This window comes from Symphalangus syndactylus, chromosome 13 (assembly GCF_028878055.3).
Source record: "Symphalangus syndactylus isolate Jambi chromosome 13, NHGRI_mSymSyn1-v2.1_pri, whole genome shotgun sequence".
Lineage (NCBI taxonomy): Eukaryota > Metazoa > Chordata > Mammalia > Primates > Hylobatidae > Symphalangus > Symphalangus syndactylus.
Window position 1 is genome coordinate 48,609,467 of NC_072435.2, and position 24,297 is coordinate 48,633,763.

At 38.1% G+C, this 24,297-nt stretch overlaps 1 protein-coding gene and 1 long non-coding RNA gene across 2 annotated transcripts in view; one reads left to right on the plus strand and one right to left on the minus strand.

Annotated features, from left to right (window-relative positions):
- The window catches only part of LOC129459809 (zinc finger protein 850-like), a 283,509-nt gene that overhangs the window by 75,485 nt on the left and 183,727 nt on the right, over positions 1–24,297 (plus strand).
- On the minus strand, positions 6,794–23,665 carry LOC129459829 (uncharacterized). The gene is made up of 3 exons (XR_008650070.2): positions 23,541–23,665; positions 21,599–21,665; positions 6,794–7,012 (listed from the first exon to the last, which is right to left on the minus strand). It is a non-coding gene; the product is annotated as an uncharacterized lncRNA (long non-coding RNA).

Consider the following 24,297-nt stretch of genomic DNA (forward strand, 5'->3'; position numbering starts at 1 on the left):
GAAACAAAGACAGTTCTTCAGCTGAGTCGTGCATTACATTATTTCTTACTTTTCAAGGAAAAACATGTTTTACGACTTGAGTTTATCTGCCTAGTGACCTTGCAGCTGCACAGCTAGAGAAACAGGGTCTTCACAATGCCTGGGAAAGGGAGAGATAAGGCTCACTAGCCACAGACAGAAAAACAGGCAGTTAATTTTTAAAGGACTCCATCTCTTTTTCTTCCTCAAGGGGAACTGGGTTTTCTTACATACAGCTGAGTTTTTGCTTACACATTCTTTAATTTCTTTTAATTCCTTTTTCAGCAGCCTAATGTTTTTGAGCTCCTTTTATGTTATTGCTTAAATCAGTGTGTTCATGTTTATTACTGAGTAGGATTTCAGTCGTGTATACACCCATTATTCATTTTTAGTGTGAGAAGAAAACTGTTGAACAGCAGCAGTGCTGGACTTGCTGTCACTGGCTATTTTATTTTATTTTATTTTGAGATGGAGTCTTACTCTGTCGCCAGGCTGGAGTGCAGTGGTGCAATCTCGGCTCACTGCAACCTCCGCCTCCTGGGTTCAAGTGATTCTCCTGCCTCAGCCTCCTGAGTAGCTGGGATTACAGGTGCCACCACTGCGCCCAGCTGATTTTTGTATTTTTAGTAGAGACAGGGTTTCACCATCTTGGCCAGGCTGGTCTTGAACTGTTGACCTCATGATCCGCCTGCCTCGACCTCCCAAAGTGCTGGGATTACAGGTGTGAGCCACCAAGCCCGGCTGTCACTGGATATTTTAAACGGCGGTTTCTAAGTGAACACACTGCTCTGCCACTCAAGACTATAAGAGCATAGATAAATTGCCCAAGCATTTCGTGTTTTCCTCCTCTCCAGGTGATGTGGTTGATCACCTGATTTATAGGCCAGAACTCTAAAAGTCCCTATCTTCAATACACATTGAACATGGAGTCCTTATTCTTTGGAATGCATTTCTTTCATTTAGTTTTAACATGTTTAAAAATGACCTAAGTGCCGAGGTGGGTGGAACACTTGAGTTTGAGAGTTCGAGACCACCCTGCCCAACGTGGTGAAACCCCATCTCTACTAAAAATACAAAAATTAGCCAGGCGTGGTGGCAGGTGCCTGTAATCCCAGCTACTCGGGAGGCTGAGGCAGAAGAATCGCTTGAACCTGGGAGGCGGAGGTTGCAGTGAGCGGAGACTGTGCCACTGCACTGTTGCCTGGGTGACAAGAGCGAGACTCCGTCTTCAAAAAAAAAAAAAAATGACCTAAGCAAATACATGAAGTGGAGAGGAAAGCACAATAGGTGATGAGGTGGAACAGGCTTAGGGAGCTGCAGGGCGTGTGACTGTGTGTGTGGGGTGGCATCCTGCCAAGTGGTAGGGTTAATTTAAGGGGCAGGTCACCAAATGCAGAGCTTTTCCTTTGGGCCAATCTAATTTTATTTCCCTAGGATTCTTTTGTTTTGCTTGGCTGAGAAAATCATCTCAGCCAGTTATAAATATCCTCATGAACCTCAACGATCTTCTGTGCACAGTTTTCAATCAAAGAACTTAAAGTTAAAATTGAGATCTACAGGTCACTTCAGTAAAGACTTTTTTAAAAAAGACACGAATTTGATAGATCTTTAATATAACTCTTCAAGCTCATGGACTCATTTAAGAACAATAGCAAAAATTTTTTATTTTACAATACATGTATTCCTACAGTTAAAAAGTAACAGCCTCTTAGTCCAAAAAAGAAGTTAAAATGATTTTTATTCCAGAAGTAATGCATGTTTTCTGTAAAACAAAATTAGAAAACCCCCAGAAGCAAGTAGTCAAGAAAGAAAAAAAATCACCAGTAATCTAGGATAATCACAAGTAGATTTTTGATGCATGGTCCTTATAATTGTGTGCGTGTTTTGTGTACACATATAAATTTAAAGAAAAATGGTTATGTCCTATCCACTCTATTTATCTAAACCTTTATTTCATACTGAACTTTCAGGCATGAGATGCTAAATGATTCGCTCTATTACTTAGCTAGTTAGCAGCAAATTGAGGTCAGTTGACTGAAACAAATCCTAGGAACACGCAGGCGTGGTAGAGAGAAGTAACTAATGTTGATATCTTGGTGTGTTTTTTTCTATTTTAAAATTATTTTTTCTTTTATCTAAAAAGAAAACTCCATTTCCTACAGATTTTGACTACTGGGATTATGTTGTTCCTGAACTCAGCCTCAACGAGGTAATATTTGAGGAATCAACGTACCCGAATTTGTTTAAAATGCTGGAGAACTGTCTGTCCAAATCAAAGCAAATCAAACTTGGTTGCGCAAAAATCCTCGTGCAAACAGTTTGAGAGGAGACCTCAGAAATGTCTTCCAGAGGAGAATTTAGTTTAAAAAATTGCTAATTGACTCTAACAAAATAGAAAGTCAGTCCTCAATTTTAATAACTCTCTAGTGTTAGTAGTCTAAGGTGTGAGCATGCCTCAGAATTAGAACCAGTTCATGCTATACTAAGAAATAAATATTTTCTAAATGATGATACGGTGTTATTAGGTTACATTCAAATGAGGAAGACTCATATTTCTTCAATTATAATTATCATCGTCAAGTCATTCACCGCGAAAATATCTGGAATTGGTTCATACAGATACTTACATTAGTTGCCAAACACTCATTTAGTCAGCTGTATTAAAGAAAAAATATATATTATAAAGATTACCTTAATTACTGGAAACACATGCCAGGGTATTTCTGCTTTCATGAATCAAATAGCCAATAAAAAGTTTCCAGATTTTGGAAGGCCCAACACACTATGATATTGTAGTCAATAGAGAAAATAAGCCCCTGGCGTTTCCTTCTGTATCATAATTATGCTGCATTTTAATTATTATTGTAATAAATCATTAAACAGGTGCTTTAGGTTTTGCTGTGATGGTAGAATTGATTTTCACATTGCTTTGCTGTCCCATGAATATGACCTCATCCCTCATCAGTGTAGCTCTAACCTTGAGATGTCTCTTCACTTCCTTCTTTTTTTTTTTGAGATGGAGTCTCACTCTGTTGCCCAGGCTGGAGTGCAGTGGTGCGATCTTGGCTCACTGCAACCTCCACCTCCCGAGTCCAAGCGATTCTTCTGCCTCAGCCTGCTGAGTAGCTGGGATTACAGGTGCGCACCACCACACCTGGCTAATTTTTGTATTTTTAGTAGAGACGGGGTTTCACCATGTTGGTCAGGCTGGTCTCAAACTCATGACTTCGTGGTCCGCCTGCCTCGGCCTCCCAAAGTCCTGGAATTATAGGCCTGAGCCACTGTGCCCAGCCCATTTCCTTTTAATAACTAGAGTCTAAATCCCTCAGACACATTCTGGAATCCAATGCTCTATATGTATAATGGTTTATAAGCTCTATTAGGATGTAATAAGGATTTAGCCACATTCCCCACAGCACTTTAGGGTACTGCTGCTTCATGAGATTTTTTCTCTGAAGTAACCTTTCAAAGTCAGCCACAAAAGCTCTTATTCTAGATCATGCTGGCATCTGACCTTTGTAAACGTACAAGAAAAAATAGGAAAAACGGAGATGCTAAGGGATACACAGATATCTATTTTGAAAAGCAGCTCTACCCACAAGCTACAGAGACATCATGACCTATAACGTTCAGAGCTGTGTTGATTCTAACAGTTACCCACAGCTATTATGATTTCCTCCCATCACTAAAACTGTCATTGCTAAGATAATCGCTCCAGTTAGAGAAGGTAGAATATCTAACAAGTAACTAATATCTAAAGGGCAGGGAAAAGAAGGGGAGAGGGTGGTATGATCCCTGGCCTTTCACACTGTTAATATGCCAGGTGATAAAATGTCTCGTTCACTTGGAAACTCTGTCGTTAGTCAGGTACTCCTTACAGTGTTTGTTCTCATATATGTCCTCATATTTTTTTCTTTTAAATTGGCTCTGAGAAATGGCTAATGTACAATCTAATCATGTGATAATAAGTGTTAATGACAGTATGATCAGGTGATAACTGCGCTTCATTAACGTGTCTCATTATGATTCTCAGTCCCTTGTGGAAAATTGTGAAGAAAGGACCTTGGGTATTCCAGATTATATTTGACTGTAGCAGTTATGGAGCCCATATCCAGAGAGAAAGGAAGATATCAGAGACACCCTTAAGCTCTTTCTCTAACCTTTGCTTCCCCAAACCTAAACATCCATCAATCATTTCTTAAAATTCACCATATACCAGCCAGGTGCAGTGGCTCACACCTGTAATCCCAGCACTTTGGGTGGCCAAGGTGGGCGGATCACGAGGTCAAGAGATCAAGACCATGCTGGCCAACATGGTGAAACCCCGTTTCTACCAAAAATAATACAAAAAAATTAGCCGGGCATGGTGGCATGTGCCTGTAATCCCAGCTACTAGGGAGGCTGAAGCAGGAAAATTGCTTGAACCTGAGAGGCAGAGGTTGCAGTGAGCCGAGATTGCACCACTGCATCCCATCCTGGCGACAAAGCGAGGCTCCGTCTCAAAAAAAAAAAAAAAAAATTCACCATTTACCTTCAGCATAATAAAAATAGTATAAATCCTGATATGACAAATAATATGTAAGATCATTTTAATTATAATTGCTGATATGTTCTCGTATAAGTATACAGGCGTTTATGTCCAAAACATTACAACCTTAATTATCCATAAGCACGTTCAAATCATTTAGAGAAGATACATATATGTAAAGGTTTGAACATGTTAAACTTTGGTTCAGCTATACTATTCTTAAGAGTAGTATTGTCAATCTATCACCCAGATTCCATTTCAATTATTTTTAATTTTTATATATCTACCCCATTCTATATAAATTTATAGAATGTTTTAATATTTGAGAGCACAAATCTACTGTCACGGTTATTTAATCTTTTGCAATTTTTTCTTAATTATTATTTTATTTTTTAAATTGACATATAATAATTGTACATATTTATGGGATATGTAGTGATGTTTGGATACATACAATGAATAGCTAAGAGATTAATTAGCATATGCATCATGTCAAACATTTATCATTTCTTTGTGATGGGAACATTCAATATACTCCTTCTAGCAATTTGAAACTGTATATTATTGTCAACTATAGTCATCTCATAGTGCTATAGAACATTAGAACTTATTTCTCCTGTCTAGCTGTAATTTTGTATTTTTTAACAAATCTCTCTTTATCCCTCTCTCACCCACCTCTCCAGCCTCTAGTATCCTCCGTTCTACTTTTTCCTTCCATGAGACCTTCTATTTTTTAGCTTCCACATACAGTGAGAACATGAACTATTTAACTTTCTGTTCTTAGCTTATTTTACTTAACGTAATGTCCTCTGGATTCATCCTGGCTGCTTCTTATATTTCTATTTGAAATATGTATGTGTGCACATGTGTGTATGTGTATGCCTGTGTGTGTGTGCATTATGTAGCATATATTAGGTAAACAACTAAATAATTGTAAATAAGACGAAATCTTTTGGGGTATGTAGTGATGTTTGGATATATGCAATGAATAGTTATGTTACAAAATAAGCATAAGACATATCTATCCCACACTTTTATATCTTTGGCATTTTGAGAAATAGTGTTAATGTCAGGCCCAATACTTTGTTCAATTGTAAATGAATCAGCAAAGATGTCATGATGCCATAATGGATCCACGCTAAATATGATGTTAAATGGAATATATCATTATATTTTCAAAGTAAGGACTAGTTTGAGATTTATATTTAAGTTTCTGAGTATCTGTGCTTGCATTCTTATATCTAATAAACTTATATCTAAAGAACTTAACATTCTTAAGGCCTAGGGCAAGAATAATAATAAAAACCTATATAGTACATGTTTAAATATTTAAAAGTTATAAATCATGTTAACAAACTGTTAAGTATGCTTTGTTCTCCCACTTTGACACATGTAGCTTCCTAATGAAATTCAAGTTTGGAGCTAGAATTCTTCGGCCCCCAAAGTCCAGTACCAGAATATAAGGGCATGGGGAGAGCTGGTCCCCCAACGTGGTCTCACACCATGACAGGCCTTGTGTGTACACATTTTGGGTACCTCTGTGGATATGTCCAGGCTCAGTCTACCACTGAACCTCTGGGAAACAGCTTTGCATTGGCCCACAGGGCCTCTGGTTGTGCGCTTTCTATACATGGCTCACCATGAAAGACAGAACTGGAGGAGAGAACCATGAACCCTGGAAGCCACATCCAAGCCCTTTGAAGAGAGAATTCTAAGTCTTTATGTCCCACAGCATTATCTAAAAGGTGGTAGGTGGGGCTGAGTAACTTATAAAGGAAAAAGGTATAATTGACTCACAGTTCAGCATGGCTGCGGAGGCCTCAGGAAACTCAATCATAGCAGAAGGTGAAGGGGAAGCAAGGCACCTTCTTCACAGAGTGGCAGGACAGAGTCAGTGAGTGCAAGCAGGGGAAATGCCAGATGCCCATAAAGCCATCAGATCTTGTGAGAACTCACTCACTATCACAAGAACAGCATGGGAGAAACCACCCCCATGATCCAATTACCTCCACCTGGTCCTGCCCTTGACATGTGGGATTATGGGAATTACAATTCGAGGTGAGATTTGTTTGGGGACACGGAGCCAAACCATATCAATGTTAAAGGATTTTCAGCTATGTTTTAAATTTGCCTCAGCATACAACTTTATGTTAACAACTGAGGATCAGGAATGAACACACAAAATTGATTTCCCTGGATTTTTCAAGGGAGAAATCTTGGTAAGAAAAGTGAGATGAGAAATGCAATCTTTGAGAGGCAGTACTCTGTACTAGGAAAGGCTTTTTGTAGTGGGGATCGATGGGTCCATATCCTGTATTCTATGCTGGAGATTTTTGACTTTGAGAATCAGTTTTCCTGTGAGGGCTAATAAAACCCGTCAATCTTCATGGTCGGCAGGAAATCCAATAAGATAACACAGAGACCAATACACGGCTTCTATTAATGTGCCAGATCATCAAGGCAAACCTAAGGCAAGAAAACAAATCAAAAGGCAATAGTCACTTGATACTTAGTCTTGATTTAGCTTGATGAATCATAGGTTCCCTTTCTAGAAGGGACACTATGACAATCTGATGGCATTGTAAAGTTCAATTTTGTGAGAAGTCCTGTGATGGTCAATTGCAAATGTGTCACTGTTTTAAAGACCTAGGTCACCCTTCAGGCAAATCATATATTATAAGCACATTTCAGATTTATCTAGAGCATAAAGCATAGCAATATAACAGCAAACATTTGTTAAGAGCTTACTATGTGCCAGGTATTATGCTAAGTACTTGATATGGATTTAATCATAACGACCATATTATTATCTACTTGTTTGCATGGGGAAAAGGAAGTTTATAGAGATTACATACTTGATGAAGGTCTGGAAGCTCATAAGAAATGGAGCTGGAATTTGAATCCACCCTTGTATACATTATACTGCCTAATGACACAAAACTGAGCCTGTTTGATAGCTTTTTTAGGATTATGCTAACATGACATCAAATTAAATTCTGATCTAGTCTAATTTAATTCAATATATACGTATTGGACACTCTTCAGTCTAACTGAACTAATATTTAGTGAGAGGTTAATATAAACTAGGCATTGGTGTATAGATTTGACAAGATGAAAATTTCGCCTTCAAGGAGAACCCACAGTTATTAGAAGAGAAAAACACATAAATAACTGTAATATTGAGTGGTATATTCCAACCTAGTTTTAAACATTGTATTGGTGCTAAGGAAGTTTGAAAAACAAACCAGACACAAAATCTGCCCACAAGTGCTTGTAATTTACTTGAAGAACTCAATTCTAACACAGTTTCATCAGGTAATTCAGGTAAATATTCACTCTAGGCCCAGATTTATGGTAACTGATAATTACTGATAATTTCTTTAGATTTGTTGATATTCTACTTGAAAAAACATTCAAATTTTACTTTACGTAAATGTGGCCAAAAGTGTCTGAAAATAACCAATTGTGCTTTTTATAAAAAAAACAATGAACAACGCTTGACTAAAGCCACCACACAGAGTGACTGTCATTATTGGTACGCTGTCTTTGAATTTGAAGGTATTAATTACAGAAGAGGAAACTCAGCCCTGATAATTGCCTATTGGGTGGTTAATCATTTCTGTTAGTTACATTTTGACTAATCATCCACCCATCCATCCATCCATCCATCCATCCATCCATCCATCCATCCAGCTAATATCCCATCCCACTCCACAGGAATATGGTGGGAATCTTAATATTAGCTATAAGCTGAAGCTGGCTCATATAGGCTTGTGAGGGACGATTGTTAAATTTCTGAAAATTTTACATGCTTTCCATACAGCCATTAAAAAACTAAATTTTATAAACTTAAATAAATTATATTACAAATAAAGTTAATAGATACACAAAACTCATCATTTCCTAATAATTTTACTATATTTTGGTATTATCTGTGCTCTTAAGGTTATTCACATTTACTGTATCTGTATGATGAAGTTACTGCAATAATGGTGTGTTACTTCACATCTCTTTTCAAATCCACATTCTGTGATGTCATGTTAGTAGCTTGAAATAAACTGTAATGGGACTGTTTATACCTTGGGAATTAGCAAACACATTTCAGTATATGTCATAGAGTAAAAACAGCTGGAGCAAGTGTTTTAAGTAATGGAGATCTTCAAAAGTACCACTTAGTTCTTTATTTATTTTGTAATGCATACCTTTTACTTTACTAAACATTTTAAATAAACCAAGTACATTTAATAATTTTAAAAAGTACATTATCTCTGGAGGTTTTATAATTTTTACAAAAACCCAGTCTGATACACAGCCATACTCTGTGTAGCAATCCCTTTAACTCTTGACTGTCTCTTCTGGCAGTTGTTTTAACATTTAGAAACAATATTCTTACATTGCTTTTATTCGAATTACCAATTCTGGACATTATATATTAGTTTCCTATTACAATAAATGAAAACATTGCTCTTTCAAATTCCATTCTTTTCTTCATACCATCTTCCTAAAGTCAGTGACCTCAGTATTTTTAGTTAAATCTATCATTGCTCATCTTATTATTACTATATGTGTTTTGGTAATGGTAGGTGCAACTAGTGTATGCCAAATCTTTTTTCCGTTTTATAAAGCATTTTTTCCCTAAATTTAATAATTGAGTCCTTGTATAATGTTTTTAGTTGCATAATTCTCTCTACTAATGTGTGTTAGCCACTATCACTGTTGTTGTTTCTCTTATTGTTTTCCATACATCCTTAATTACATTGGAATGTTTAATCATATCATCTACTTTAACAATGAGTTCAATATACATTAGCTATTGTCACTGTTGTTGATTCTCTTATTGTTTTCCATATATCCTTAATTATATCGGAATGTTTTATCATATCATCTATTTTAACAATTCCTGAAGTCCTCCTCCCTGAAATCTTCCACCTTCTCCAATTTGTGCTGGTTTCTCTCTAGCCTTGCTGCACTGGTGTCATCCTAGGACATATTTAGGCTTTGTGGTTGGAGCTATTATGTTTGGAAAACATGTCTTCCTCTTTCTTAGTTTAAGCCATTGCTTTACTGTATTACATCTACCAGTAGTTTTCTAAGAAAGAGTATATAGGAGATAGATTTTATGAGACATCAAAATACTTCATTCTACCATATTTGATTCCAGAAATTGAAATTGAAATTATTTTCTCCTGGAATTTTGAAAGCACTTCTTTGTATTTTAGCAGCCCATGTTGTTATTAGCATATCTGTTGTCTGGTACCTTTGAATTTCACCTTCTATCGTGTGTGTGTGTGTGTGTGTGTGTGTGTGTGTGTGTGTATGTGTGTGTGTTTTAATTCAGTGAGCTGGACATTTATTGAGCATTTTCATTTTCCTTTAGTTTTATCATGGAAGAGTACCTTGACTTTATCTTCCAACCATGGTATTATTATTATTTTTTAATTTCAGGAACCATATTTTAAAATTTCTAAAGGGCTTTATAAGTCACTTTGTTGTAAATGACTCATGCTACATTTACTTATGTTTTACTCTATGTCCACTCTGAGAGTCTTTGTGTTATAATAGGTGATTTCTATACCACTTATTTATTAATATAATATATGGATAATTAAATTTGACCTTTTATTTTATATTCTGCTCTTTACTTTTCATTCATTTTGCTAAACACTTGATGGGATTCTTCAATCTGCACATCATGCCTCTAAAAAATACTGCATGGTATTCAAGTTTGTTAATTTCATAATCTAAGAACTCAATCTTCTTTTATTTCTCTGTACTTCTTCCACCAACCCTACAGTCTTGGAATAATACTGAATTTATGTTGTATATATTTAATAAATATTGTTTACTTGACATTCCACTGTGAGTTTGCTATATAGAGACTGTCAGGAACCTAATTTATTTAATTTCCTCAAGTACACGGTGTTATTAGACATTATATAAATATTTACTGAATAAATCAATGGTAGGATTACCTCATCCAGAGAATAGAACCTATTGCTCCAAATTAAATTTTACTTGTGTGATATATGGTGGAAATACATTAGGAAACCCTACCTCTCAGGCTGTAACGTTATGATCTAGGAGAAAGGTAGTTGTAGGCCCTTCCTGAGTTATATTTTTTTGAAAGGAGATGCTATTCTCACTTACCATCGTACTATTATTTTTCTCTGGGAATACTTCTCTGATTTATAATAGAGGTCAGTGAGGGAAAATAGCCTTTCCCTTTTAGAAATTTATTTTATGATCAAAATTGATAGAGCCTATCTGTTCAATAAAAACAAGATGCCTACCAAAAAACACAAAAAAAACCCATTACACAATTTTCATTCTTATTACTAGATTTCTTTCAAACAGGAGATGGTTAAATAACACAGCTTAAAATATATCCTAAGACTTCCCAATTTAGTCCTATTTTGCTTTTTTTTTCAGGCTCTCTTTAATTAGCCTGATGGCAGCTCATCAATGTCTCAGTATTTCTGAATTTCTCACAATGTTCTTTAAATGTAATACAGCTCTGTATATCAAACTTTTTAGAAAGAAGAGATCTAACACAGTTCAGATTTAGATTTCAGTAGATTCAAAATAATGTGCTGTGTAGAGTTTATTGAGGCTTTTTACATGAAAGTGATTAGCACTTGTAACTAGGTAAATACTTAGCAATGTTCTACACAATTATCTCCAGGATTGATCTAGAGAATTTCACTTGTCTATCCTTTTCTTCTTTCATATTTCCTTCCTTCATGTTTAAATGAGAAGAGACCAATTAACCCCTGACTCAGTCGTTTCCTTCACTTCTTGTTTTCCTGAGACTGGGTGTAGTTTGACTGAGTAATAAGGCAATACAGGGAAGTTGGCAAGGAGGTAAGAGTAAGGTGAGTGGGTTGCATGTATGCCAGTCCTCAAAAGACTCATCAATAGCCTGTGCCAGGCTGGGCATACCATTTATTATGGATATAAATGGACATTACAGTCTTGGGATTGCCATCTGGTTCTAACACTAGACCATAAGGGCTTTGAGAAGATCACATAGCCAATCACCCTGTCTGCCTTCCTTCCTTCCCTGCAAACATCACTCTGTGCCAGACACCATTCTAGTGAACAAAACAGATGGAAGGATACTGACAACATACAGTATGTTAGTATCTTAGAAAGTAATAGGTACTGTGGAGAAAAGTAAAGCTGAGAAGGGCATAGGGAATGCTGGAAGCAGGGAGTGAGACCATTGGCTTTGACCAAATCTACGGAATCAGAACATCCAAAGATGTGAGAAGCAGGTATCTAAATTATAAACAAGCTCCCCAAAGGATCATGATATCTTCCAAAGTGTGAGAATTACTGACGTAAATAAAATTCCTACTGCTGCACTGCATCTCAGAAGTAGAGGAAGCACATTCTTCCCAAAAGTTTCATAACATTTTTGTTCATTGAGGCTATTTTTCTCTATTTGAGCTTCCTTTGAACATATATTAAAGGCTTCTTAGCATCCACATGCTTATTTCCATGGCTCCCCTGCTAATGGGAGGGCATACTGGGTTTTAAACTGTTGAAGCAAATATATTCCTTTTTTGCTCTAGAGAGCCTGATCCTTTTTTGAATGATCCCTAACTTTGAAATTGCTAGTAGTTTGTTAGAGATCTTGAGGAGCTAAACAAATAAGTGAGAGGCATCTTGACACAGTGAAAAAAAGTTCTTAAGTTGGGTTCAGAAAAGCTGAGTTTGAATTTGTGTTACTACTAACTACTTGTATAGCCTTTCTGGGCCTCCATTTTTCATTGGCAAAAACTGGAGTAATGCATAAATCCCAGGACTGCTGGAAGGATTAAATACAATAACATGTAAAATCTGCTAGCACAGTATCTAGCACATATGACATGCTCAACAAATGCTAGTTCATATAATATGATACGACATGGTATTATGCTTCATCCAAGGACCAGTACACATGACTCAGTTAGTGAAGCTTTCTATGCCTGTAGGAGGAGTTCTATATGAGAGCATTTATTATCAATGATATTGGTTGAAATTTTACACTTACTGGGAACTTTGGATACTGTATTTGCTGCAGATAATTATACCAACAAAATGCCAAGACCCCTGGAGCAATATGCCTCAACAGAGTATCAATACACTTTAATAATTCTCTTCATAAAGTAAAGGTCTGCTTCAAAAGATAACCTTAAGACTCCATATCTTTGATTCTGTTAGTTCCTAAGATACAAAAGAAAATGCTGCTCTGTGTGTATGGGTAGGTAGTTGACGAGGCTGATGTGTGTGTGTGGGAAGGGATGGGACATTTCTCAGGATTCTGGTTTTAAAGGTTTATTAAATATGTGAAGAACCAGAGGAAGATCACAATGCTGACTGTGAGAATACAATTGTTCTGTGTGGACTTACTTTTTTAAGCCTGAGAGGCTGTTAGCAACTCGGGGTTCTGCCCTGGAAAGCAGCAGGTTTACTGTTATGGGATCCTGTTGGTCTCTGGCTGCCAGAGTCTGTGTGACAGCAGACTGAAATTGATCTCCATTCTTGCAGACAATGATGAGCCTTATTGGCTCGAGCCAGGACTTCTCAAGAACATGGGATGGACATGTTCTCTTGCTCCTTCTCATAATTCAGGAAATATACTTGTCCCTGGGGCAGAACATTGGCTTACTTGTGGGGCAAGAATATGAAATGCTCGCCTTCCAAACCAACAGAACCTTCATGTGACGATGACTATCCAGCTACAGCACTCACCTTTCCATGCTACAAATCACTAAGTTTGGCACCCTCATGTCAGACTAAGAAGACAAAGAGTTTATAATGTGAGGACAATTTACAAATTGTTTCCTTAACAAAGAAGAGTCTCAGAGGGTATTTAATAAAATATTGTATTATTCCCTTTTCTTACATACTATTTTTACATAAAGTTGAGCCAGCAAAGCTCTTTTAAAATTAGTCTTTATTTATTAAACATATCATTAATCCTTTTCAATGAGAGAGAAGTAAACTTTAAATGATCAGAAGTGGGAAATGAATTAGTACAATTCTAGAAGAATACATTATTCCTCAATCCAATAATTTCACAAGCATCATTATTGCATTTTCCACAGCCCATTAGTAAGACAGTAGTGTCCATTCAGATTTGGTTTTTAATCACTCCTTGGGAGAAATGTTGTTACAGTTGGGATCTTTTTTGAAAAATTTGCCTATGGGGCTAGAATATAAACTTATAAACAGTCACAGAACCAATCTGTCTGAAGGCATTTTTTTCTATAAAACATGATAATCCTAGGAACTTGTTGGCAAGACGGCTGCATAGCAACAGCTCCGGTCTGCAGCTCCCAGTGAGATCGACACAGAAGGAGGGTGATTTCTGCATTTCCAACTGAGGTACCCAGTTCATCTCATTGGGACTGACTGGACAGTGGCTGCAGCCCACGGAGAGTGAGCCAAAGCAGGGTGGGGCATCACCTCACCCAGGAAGCACAGGGGGTGAGGATTTCCTGTTCCTAGCCAAGAGAAGCCATGAGAGACTGTACTGGAAGGAACAGTGCACTCCCGCCCAGACACTGCACTTTTTCCACAGTCTTTGCAACTGGCAGACCAGGTGATTCCTTCCGGTGCCTGGCTTGCTGGGTCCCACCCCCACAGAGTCCAGCAAGCTAAGATCCACTGGCTTGAAATTCTCGCTGCTGGCACAGCAGTCTGAGGTCCACCTGGGATGCTGGAGGTTGGCGGGGGAAGGGTGCATGCCATTGCTGAGGCTTGAGTAGGCGATTTTACCTTCACTGTGTAAACAAAGCTTCAGGGAAGTTCGAACTGGGTGGAGCCCACCACAGCCCAGCAAGGCCACTGAGGCCAGTCTGCCTCTCTAGGCAGGGCATCTCTGATTAAAAAGGCAGCAGCTCCAGCCAGTGGCTTATAGAAAAAACCCCCATCTCCCTGGGACAGAGCACCTGGGGGAAGGGGTGGCTGTGGGCGCAGCCTTTGCAGACTTAAACAGCCCTGCCTCACAGCTCTTAAGAGAGCAGTGGATCTCCCAGCACAGCATTTGAGCTCTGATAAGGGACAGGCTGCCTCCTCAAGTGGGTCCCAGACACCCGTGTATCCTGACTGGGAGATGCCTCCCAGTAGGGGCCAACAGACACCTCATACAAGAGAACTCTTGCTGGCATCTGGCAGGTGCCCCTCTGGGATGAAGCTTTCAGAGGAAGGAACAGGCAGCAATATTTGCTGTTCTGCAGACTTCACTGGTGATACCCAGGCAAACAGGGTCTGGAGTGGACCTCCAGCAAACTCTAGCAGACCTGCAGAAGAGGGGCCTGTTAGAAGGAAAACTAACAAACAGAAAGGAATAGTAGCAACATTGACAAAATAGACGTCCACTCAGAGACCCCATGCGAAGATCACCAACATCAAAGACCAAAGGTAGATAAATCCATGAAGATGGGGAGAAACCAGTGCAAAAAGGCTGAAAACTCCAAAAAACAGAATGCCTCTTCTCCTCCAAAGGATCACAACTCCTCGCCAGCAAGGGAACAAAACTGGATGGAGAATGAGTTTGACGAATTGACAGAAGTAGGCTTCAGAAGGTGAGTAATAACAAACTCCTATGAGACAAAGGAGCATGTTCTAATCCAATACAAGGAAGCTAAGAACCTTGAAAAAAGGTTAGATGAATTGCTAACTAGAATAATCAGTTTAGAGAAGAACCTAAGTGACCTGATGGAGTTGAAAAACACAGCACGAGAACTTCATGAAGCACACACAAGTATCAATAGCCGAATCAATCAAATGGAAGAAAAGATATCAGAGATTGAAGGTTAATTCAATGAAATAAAGCAAGAAGACAAGATTAGAGAAAAAAGGGTGAAAATAAATGAAGAAAGCCTCCAAGAAATACGGGATGATGTGAAAGGGCCAAATCTACGTGTGATTAGTGTACCTGAAAATGATGGGGAGAATGGAACTAAGTTGGAAAACACTCTTCAGGGTATTATTAGGAGAACTTCCCCAACTTAACAAGGCAGGCCAACATTCAAATTCAGGAAATACAGAGAACACCACAGAGATATTCCTTGAGAAGAGCACACCAAGACAAAAAATCATCAGATTCATCAAGGTTGAAATGAATGGAAAATTGTTAAGGGCAGCCAGAGAGAAAGGTGAGGTTACCCACAAAGGGAAGCCCATCAGACTAACAGTGGATCTCTCAGCAGGAACCCTACAAGCCAGAAGAGAGTGGGGGCCAATATTCAATATTCTTAAAGAAAACAATTTTCAATCCAGAATTTCATATCCAGCCGAACTAAGCTTCATAAGTGAAGGAGAAATAAAATCCTTTACAGACAAGCAAATGCTGAGAGATGTTGTCACTACCAGGCCTGCCATACAAGAGTCCCTGAAGGAAGCACTAAACATGGAAAGGAACAACTGGTATCAGCCACTGAAAAAACATACCAAATTGTAAAGACCATCGATGCTGGGAAGAAACTGCATTAACTAACAGGCAAAATAACCAGCTAGCATCATAATGACAGGATCAGATTCACAATATTAACCGTAAAGGTAAATGGGCTAAATGTCCCAATTAAAAGACACAGACTGGCAAATTGGATAAAGAGTCAAGACCCATCAGTGTGCTGTATTCAGGAGACACATCTCATGTGAAAAGACACACACAGGCTCAAAATAAAGGATGAAGGAATATTTACCAAGCAAATAGAAAGCCAAAGAAAAGCAGGGTTTGCAATCATAGTTTCTGATAAAACAGACTTTAAACCAACAAAGATCAAAAGAGACAAAGAAGGCCAGTACATAATGGTAAAGGGATCAATGCAACCAGAAGAGCTAACTATCTTAAATATATATGCACCCAATACAGGAGCACCCAAATTCATAAAGCAAGTTCTTGGAGACCTACAAAGAAACTTAGACCCCCACACAATAATAGTGGGAGACTTTAACACCCCACTGTCAATACTAGACAGATCAACGAGATAGAAAATTAACAAGGATATCCAGGAATTGAACTCAGCTCTGCACCAAGCAGACCTAATAGACATCTACAGAACTCTCCATCCCAAATCAACAGAATATGCATTCTTCTCACTACCACATCACACTTATTCTAAAATTGACCACCTAATTGGAAGTAAAACACTCCTCAGCAAATGCAAAAGAACGGAAATCATAATGAAGAGTCTCTCAGACCACAGTGCAATCAAATTAGAACTCAGAATTAAGAAACTCATTCAAAACCACACAACTACATGGAAACTGAACAACCTGCTCCTGAATGACTACTGGGTAAATAATAAAATGAAGGCAGAAATAAAGATGTTCTTTGAAACCAGTGAGAACAAAGACACAATGTAGTAGAATATCTGGGATGCAGCTAAGGCAGTGTTTAGAGGGAAATTTATAGCACTAAGTGCCCGCAAGAGAAAGCAGGAAAGATCTAAACTCAATACCAAACATCACAATTAAAAGAATTAGAGAAGAGCAAACAAATTCAAAAGCTAGCAGAAGACAAGAAATAACTACAATCAGAGCTGACCTGAAGGAGATAGAGACATGAAAAATCCTTCAAAAAAATCTATGAATCCAGGAGGTATTTGTTGAAAAGATTAACAAAATAAATAGACCGCCAGCCAGACTAATAAACAAGAAAAGAGAGAAGAATCAAGTAGACACGATAAAAAAATGATAAAGGGGATATCAGCACCAATCCCACAGAAATACAAACTACCATCAGAGAATACTATAAATACCTCTATGCAAATAAACTAGAACATCTAGAAGAAATGGATAAATTTCTGGACACATACACCCTCCCAAGACTAAACCAGGAAGAAGTTGAATCCCTGAATAGACCAATAACCAGTTCTGAAATTGAGGCAGTAATTAATAAATAGCCTACCAACCAATGAAAGTCCAGGACCAGATGGATTCACAGCCGAATTCTACCAGAGGTACAAAGAGGAGCTGGTAGCATTCCTTCTGAAACTATTCCAAACAATAGAAAAAGAGAGAATCCTCCCTAACTCATTTTATGAGGCCAGCGTTATCCTGATACCAAAACTGGGCAGAGACACAGCAAAAAAGGAAAATTTTAGGCCAATATCCCTGATGAACGTCAGTGCAAAAATCCTCAACAAAATACTGGCAAACTGAATCCAGCAGCACGTCTAAAAGCTTATCCACCATGATGAAGTTGGCTTCATCCCTGGGATGCAAGGTTGGTTCAACGTATGTAAATCAATAAATGTAATCCATCACACAAAGAGAACCAGTGACAAAAACCACATGATTATCTCAATAGATGCAGAAAAGGCATTCAACAAAACACAACCCTTCATGCTAAAAACTCTCAATAAACTAGGTATTGATAGAACGCACCTAAAAATAATAAGAGCTATTTATGACAAACCCACAGCCAATATCATACTGAATGAGCAAAAATTGGAAGCATTCCCTTTGAAAACTGACACAAGACAATGTGCCCTCTCTCACCACTCCTATTCAACATAGTATTGGAAGTTCTAGCCAGGGCAATCAGGCAAGAGAAAGAAATAGCAAGTATTTAATTAGGAAAAGAGGAAGTCAAATGGTCTCTGTTTGCAGGTGACATGATTGTATATTTAGGAAACTCCATCATCTCAGCCCCAAATCTCCTTAAGCTGATAAGCAACTTCAGCAAAGTTTCAGGATACAAAATCAAAGTGCAAAAAATCACAAGCATTCTTATACATCAATAACAGACAAATAGAGAGCCAAATCATGAATGAACTCCCATTCACCATTGCTACAAAGAGAATAAAATACCTAGGAATACAACTTATAAGGGATGTGAAGGACATCTTCAAGGAGAACTACAAACCACTGCTCAAGGAAATAAGAGAGGACACAAACAAATGGAAAAACATTCCATGCTCCTGGATAGGAAGAATCAGTATCGTGAAAATGGTCATACTGCCCAAAGTAATTCCTAGGTTCAATGCTATCCCCATCAAGGTACCATTGACTTTCTTCACAGAATTGGAAAAGAACTACTTAAATTTCATATGGAACCAAAAAAGAACCCGCATAGCCAAGACAATCCTAAGCAAAAAGAACAAAGCTGGAGGCATCATGCTACCTGACTTCAAACTATACTACAAGGCTATAGTAACAGAAACAGCATGGTACTGGTACCAAAACAGATATACAGATGAATGGAACTGAATAGAGGCCTCAGAAATAACACCACACAACTGCAACCATCTGATCTTTGACAAACCTGACAAAAACAAGCAATGGGCAAAAGATTCCCTATTTAATAAATGGTGCTGGGAAAACTGGCTAGCCGCATGCAGAAAGCTGAAACTGGATCCTTCCTTACACCTTATACAAAAGTTAACTCAAGATGGATTAAAAACTTAAACATAAGACCTAAAACCATAAAAACCCAAGAAGAAAACATAGACAATACCATTCAGGACATAGGCACGGGCAAAGACTTCATGACTAAAACACCAAAAGCAATGGCAACCAAGCCAAAATAGACAAATGGGATCTAATTAATCTAAAGAGCTTCCGAACAGCAAAAGAAACTATCATCAGAATGAACAGGCAACCTACAGAATGGGAGAAAATTTTTGCAATCTATCCATCTGACAAAGGGCTAATATGCAGAATCTACAAAGAACTTAAACAAATTTACAACAAAAAAAAAACCCATCAAAAAGTGGGCAAAGGATAGGAACAGACCCTTCTCAAAAGAAGACATTTATGCAGCCAACAAACGTATGAAAAAATGCTCATCATCACTGGTCATTAGAAAAATGCAAATCAAACCACAATGAGATACCATCTCATGTCAGTTACAATGGCGATCATTAACAAGTAAGGAAACAACACATGCTGGAGAGGATGTGGAGAAATAGAAGTGCTTTTACACTGTTGGTGGGAGTGTAAATTAGTTCAACCATTGTGGAAGACAGTGTGGCAATTCCTCAAGGATCTAGAACTAGAAATACCATTTGACCCAGCAATCCCATTACTGGGTATATACCCAAAAGATTATGAATCATTCGACTACAAAGACACACGCACATGTGTGTTTATTACGGCACTGTCCACAATAGCAAAGACTTGGAACCAACCCAAACGCCCATCAGTGATAGACTGGATAAAGAAAGTGTGGCATATATACACCATGGAACACTATACAGCCATAAAAAAGGATGAGTTCATGACCTTGGCAGGGACATGGATGAACCTGGAAACCATCATTCTCAGCAAACTATCACAAGAAGAGAAAACCAAACACCACATATTCTCACTCATAAGTGGGAGTTGAACAATGAGAACACATGGACACAGGGAGGGGAACATCACACACCGGTGCCTGCCGGGTGGTGGGAGGCTAGGGAAGGGATAGCATTAGGAGAAATACCTAATGTAGATGACAGGTTGATGGGTGCAGCAAACCACCACAGCACATGTGTACCTATGTAACAAACCTCACCATTCTGCACATGTACCCCAGGACTAAAAGTATAATAATAACTAAAAAAAAGATTATAGTCCTATTCAGTAGAGCAATTTACTTAAAATGTATACAGGATAAAGCACTATGGGAGGGGTAAAGGGAAGGAGGGGAAAAACCACCAACATAAGCTGAGGTCTGACTTTACACTTGACAGGCCCTCAGAATCACTGGGGAGGGCCATGCATGAATAGTTCACAATTAAATGGTAAAGCAAGGCAGTGTTGGAGGATTTCCTGCCAGAGAAATTGTGGAGGCAGAAAGAGTTTTGGAAACGGATGACAGCCAGCCAGATCAGTTTCTTGGTGTAATAGGAGTTAAAAATACATCTTCCTGAGGCATTTGGGCATGGTTGAAAACGAAGGTGAATGGACTCAAGCAGGTGGAAAGTGCTGTGAGCTTTATGGACTTGAACTTGGCATAGCAACACCTCTAAGGACTTTCAGATCCTAAATGCCATGGTAGGGGTTTTCCTCAAGCTGTGCTTAACCCTTCTGAGTCTCTTAGGAGACTGACACAGTCCCTTCATATACCTAAGTGGGCATCTTTTTCTCTGTAACTAAAGCCAAATTCATATCAATGATGAACTGAACAGTACAATGACTGTTTCTCTGCTGAATTCTACCAATAGGGTGAAATGAATCACTCTGAGTCTAACTCATGAAAGCAAGCATTCTGGGAGAAATGATTCCCATTTCCTTTCATCCTACCCCTAACGGCAAGCGTGCAAATCCCTACATAGCAACCAAATGTGTGCTCTTTACAAATAAATTAACCTGAATTACTCTGGAAGTCAAATTGAAACCTCACTGACTTCACCTCTTATTAAAAGAAGTTGCCCTAGAGCAAATCTGGAAGAAAGGCTTCATTTTCCTCGACTCTAGAGTCAATAACAGAAGATCTATTATTAGATGCATTTCAGAGATTGTTAGAAGTTAAAAAAAATCTATAGAGCACGCAGTATCCAAACAAATTCAGGATTCAGTGGTTCTAACACCTGTGGGTATTAGAAGATTGCTACTGAGCATAGCCTTCAACAAGGTAAGACACAAAAACTTTTTTTCAAGTTGGTGAAAGTTTGTTCCTCTTGGCATGCCTAGCTATATCTTAGAGCTCAGTGATGAAAACCACTGTACTAAAATACATTGTCAGCTGGAGTCGTGTATGGGGCTCCCTGACACCATGTGAAGCTATGCATCTTTCTTGTGTGACTTAGCCATTTCCTGTAGAGGTTGATGGCCACTGCAAGACACTATGGAATCATGTCACGCAGCCCATCCTGAATGATCTAAGGAGGTACCATTAACCCCCTCTTGGCTCTTCCTAGTCACTAGCTCTCAGGGAAGAGCCTGGTGTTTCATTAGATAGCGAGGCCGTCTTGCCTGATGTTTTTGATTACAGCCTTTATTTTTTATTTATATCCTATAATTTTAATAATATTTGAGATGGTTTTGAGACTCTTTAAGTCCTTATAAAGATGGTTCTTTCTTAAAAGAGTAGGCAGTAACCCTTTTCCTTTCAACCTTGATGTTTCTTACCTTGACCTTGACTCAGAAAAAAGGCCAGAGATTGTTGTAATGTAAGGGAACATGCTGCAACATCATTCTGAAATAACAAAACCAGGTAACAATGCTTATAGTCATTAGCAACCGAAACTAATAAAAAGTCCTTTGTAATAAGCCACCTACACTAACATAAAACTTTTAACAGAGAAGGTGTTAATATATGCTTTGTTATTGCTTGGAATTTGGAAGTTTTTTTTAAATTTTTTTTCCAGGCATGATTTCTACTATCAAGGAAATAGCCCTTTCCAACTTGCATTCATGTAGTACTTACTACAGCACATATAGTAAAAAATGTAGAACTTTCCTGTATTTAAATGAAAATTCCTTCATTTCTCAAAATGAAGAAAACCAAAGGGGATTCACATTTTAATTGAAATGAAAATATATATTACAGTTTAGAAAAAAGTTATCCTCAAATAAATTTCATTGCCAAGTTCTAGACATTTTTATTTTGCTCACAAAATTTTGTGTTAGCATAAGAGATTTGAAAGACGCAAAAGCAAAAAAAGAGAAAGAGAAAATATATGTCAGAAATTGCTGAAAGAAAAATCCACATTTCATATATGGTTATGTGAAAAAACACCTATTCTCCCCTGTGGGCCATTGAAACCAATTGTTGAGAACAGGATCTTGTCTTGGTAAAAGGAAAATATATATTCCACACTTTAGGTAGAAGTTGAAAATGATAAACAATGTGTCCGGGGAAGAAGTGGGAGAAATTTTGTTGCTTCCATATGAATATGTCCATGCCATACAGATTGCGGGCCTTGGGGGTGGTGCAGAAGGAAAGAAATTCATCTGTTATCAGGGGCACAGCATCACCCAGGGTCAGAGCCAAGGTCTCCTTCTAAAGATGCTTCTTGACATACATGATGATGAATATGTTGACTTTATCAACTCTGCTCTTTGGGGAGCATGACAAATGCAGTATTCCTCTGTGTACTCATCCCTCAATTTCTGGAAATTTTACATCCAGAGATTAATGATCCATCACATAATCTATCGGGCCAATGGATTTACTTTTCAAAAGACTTGCTAGATGATCCTGATTTAAGTTATTCACCTAAAATTCCGATTCACAGCCTCAGTTTGATCATTCAGCTATTACCACTGCATCCCCAAATGGGTTTGCTGGTCATCTCCATAGTGAAGCCCAGTAAGATTCTTCCCTTTTTATTGCTTTTTCGTCTAGCAACACCTCTGACTGTCCTAACCAGGACCACAAGAGGCCTACCTCTAGCAATAATGCTCAGTGAGCATGCTCAAAAAAGATGTGTCTCTTCCATGGAAACCTGTGACACTTCAAATGCTTACCAACCTATATTAGATTACCATATTACTATATTAGAATATTAGACTTATAAGTGATTTTTAGTATATTAGGATGTTTAGTAACATATTAATATCTTCATGGTATATTAGATTATTCATTCAACAATTTTTGAATACCTACTATTTGTTAGACACTCTTTTAGTCCTATGAACAAAACCATGAACAAAACAGACACAAATCTTTGTGAATGTGGAAGGTTATATTCTATTAGGGGAAAACAAAATAAACCATAACCATAATAAATAAGTAAGTTAACTAAATGCTATGGAAACAAAAGTAGAACAGGACAGGTAAATCAGTCATGCTGGAGGGGTGGTTATAGGAGGTAGATGACAGTTTTAAATAAGGTAATCACCATTGAGAAATTGAGTTTTGAGCAAAGGCTGAAGAGGATGAGGGGGATACCGTGAGGGACAAAAAATTCAAGTAGAGGGAGCAGCCCCTGCAAAGATCTTAAGGCAAAGAACTACTTGGCATGTTCAACAAACAGCAAGGAGGCTCTACAGCTGGAGCAGAGGGAGCTAGGTGAGGCTGATGGAAGATGAGGTCAGGAACTAGAAAAGAACAAAATCTATTTCTTACAGTTCTGGAGGCTGGAAGTCCAAGATCAAGGGGTCAGCCAATTCAGTTGCAGGTGAGGGCTCTCTTCCTGGTGTGCAGGTGGATGCCTTCTTGCTGTGTTCTCATGTGGTCATTCCTTGGTCTGTTGGAGTGGAGAGCAAAGGAGAAAGCTCTGGTCTCATTCTCTCTACTTATAAGGACTCTAAGACTGATCAGGGCTCCACCCTATAACCTCATTTATCTTTCATTACTTCAGTAATGCTTCTATCTCCAAATAAAGTCACACTGGGGATCAGGGATTCAATCTATGAATTTGGTGGTGGTGAGGGGGTGTGGGGAGAACAAGCACAATTTAGTCTATGGCAGGGTCTGTATTGTGATTTATCTTAAAACTGGGATCTATTTATTGAATTATTGAATATAAATTTTCTTTATCTGTAGGATAATGCTCTGACTAGTAATTATTTAGGAGTGATAGATCTATTTCTGAAATAGCTGTGTGCTGTATTATTCTCATTTTAAGATGAAATAAACAATAATTTTAATGATGAAGGCAGACGTTTAAAATTAGCCTTGGGGGACTGACTGCTACTGTGTAGGGCGTCATCAGCAAATCTTATTAACAATTTAGAAGGTGCTTAAAATAATAAGTTAAATCTATTCTACTATGAGCTCTAGGATAGAAAGAATTGTTTTCAAGTATACTAATTTCCTTTATTGAACACACATTATATGATACTACTATTCCAAACTAGCTCATAATAACAATTTAACTAAA